Genomic DNA, 2,500 nt, shown 5'->3' on the forward strand with positions numbered 1-2,500 from the left:
TATTAGTATAATGCATACATACATGTATATGTATTCATATACATATACGCAAGCACATACATTATGTATACGGTTGGATGTTCGAGAAAACCTGAGGAATCACAGGGGTTGAAGAAATGTCCCAGATCTTTCTTTGGTTCCAAATCGATGTTGGGGTCGATGTGCTAATCCTGGCTTCCATGAAAGAGGTGCGGGCCCCGAGGGCCGGTATTCAGTCTCCTGGCTGGGCCCAAATCTCTCTTTCTATCAACTTCTTCCAATCTTCCACCACTTTGCACTTAAGTCGGGTTGAAAACTGGTGACTATTTCTCTTCTCCTCCTCCTCCTCCTCCTCTTCCTTTTCCTTCTATTCCTCCTCCTCCTTCTCCGACTTTCTATTCCTCCTTCTCTTCCTCTTCCTCCTTTTCTTTTTATATGATTGTATGTATGTTGGTACCTGTATGTGTATGTATATATAAATATGCGTGTGTGTGTGTGTGTGTGTGTGTGTGTGTGTGTGTGTGTGTGTGCGTGTGTGTGTGTGGTGTGTGCGTATGCATGCACATGTACATATATTTTCCATGAACATTTACTTGGATAAATGTGTTCTTTTTGGCATCTATGTAATACATCTTTTCCTTCGTGTTATACATAACCCCAGGTGTAATGTTAAGTGCTTCCATTAGCTTTCACATACCTTCCTCCACAAATCTTCTGGCATTCTTCTTTGCTACTATTCCGGTGGTTTTCATGTCTCCATTCTTTTCTTCCAATTCCTCCACTTCCGCGACAGGCACGAGGGACGAAACCGGAAGGATTAGAGAACCTCTTCTATTTTCTTCGTCCTCTCTTTCCTTTCTTTGATACCCTTTGAGTCCTTTACCCACACTCCTTACTTCCACACCCACCAACACAAAAGCCCTTGGCCGCAAATGTCCCTCCTCTCTGCCCCTTCGACGGCCCCGTCTCTGTCTCCCAGCCCAGAGATCCTCTGACAAATGAGCCTCAAGGCTTATACACTGCTATTGGCTCCTCGCCTATCGAGGTTGTTCCTCACGATCTACATCCGCTACAGGTTCGTTTTTCTTTCATCTTCTTCTCTGCCTCGTTGACTCCTTCTTCTTCTGGTGTGGTTCTTCCGGCTGCTGTTTGTTGCTATTCGCAATCCCTCCTCCCACCCCCTCCCACCCCCTCCACCTGGACGCTCACCATCTTCACCAGTCACACACGGACAAGGTCACATGTTACCCGTCAGAGATGAAGCTGGCAGCCACGACTGGCATGAAATGTATATAATTTGCCTATATCAACAAGCTAAAATAAAACTATTCGTTTACGTTCACATTTCAGAAAAATACACATTTCCCAACGATGAATACACAACTTATAACTATCAACTAGGTACTGTGAGGAATACACATTTCCTTACGTTTTCTGTAAGGTTTTAATCTCTTGCAATCGAGGCTGTAGAAACGAAAGTAAAAGTGGTTCGTGGTATGGAAGAGATTAGGAAGAACGGCATTTCCTCTCTTGTCGTCATCAAACTCTCCTGCAAGTCGTGCGTGTACTCTCAACTTGTATCTCACATAAGAACATAAGAATGAAGGAGATTGCAAGGGACCTACACTAGGTATCACCATGCTCCTTACCACCTTTTCTTCCTATCCATGAAGTTATCTAACCATCTATTAAAACAAAAAATAGTTTCAGCGCTCACTACATGGTTACTAAGTCTATTCCATTCCTTAACCACTTTGTTGGTAAACCAGTTATTGCCTATTTCCTTCTTAAACCTAAATTTGTCCAATTTAGATCCATTACTACGAGTCCTACCCTGCTGTCACATCCGGATTCCAAAGTTTGCTTTTGATCTTGTGAGTAAATCCTCCCTCTCGACGGATGGCGGCAGAATGGATTTCATTTATGTAATATTTCAGTAAATCGTTTTGACTATCAAATAGAGGTGTCAGATTAAGTATGAATAAAAAGCGTAAGACGCCATCTGTCATTAGACAAATGTAACTCAAAATTTGTCGTCGATTTTTGACATCTGAAGGTATCTGTGGTAATCATTAAAGCTTTCTTCTTCTCCACTTTGATACATAAGAACATAAGAACGTAAGAATGAAGGAGACTGCAAGAGACCATAAGGCCTACACTAGGCAGCTCCGTATCCATCACCACCTGTCATCCCCATCCATAAAGTTGTCTAATCGTTTCTTAAAACAACTGATAGTTTCAGCGCTTACTACATGGTTACTAAGTTTATTCCATTCGTCGACCACCTTATTAGTAAACCAATTCTTGCCTATTTCTTTTTTAAATCTAAATTTGTCAAGTTTATAACCATTACTGCGACATAGCCCCGTGAGTGAGAACTCATTACTCATCAAAACTGGAGTTCCTCAGACACATTCAAAATCGATGATGATCAATTTGACCACCAACGAGACCACTGCAAGTAACAGAAAATATCTTTACCACCACTACTGTTATCACCAAGAGCACAGTCATTGTTACA

The sequence above is a fragment of the Oratosquilla oratoria genome, chromosome 18 (genome assembly GCF_046742065.1).
Source record: "Oratosquilla oratoria isolate Oo_2021 chromosome 18, ASM4674206v1, whole genome shotgun sequence".
In the NCBI taxonomy this organism is placed as follows: Eukaryota; Metazoa; Arthropoda; class Malacostraca; order Stomatopoda; family Squillidae; genus Oratosquilla; species Oratosquilla oratoria.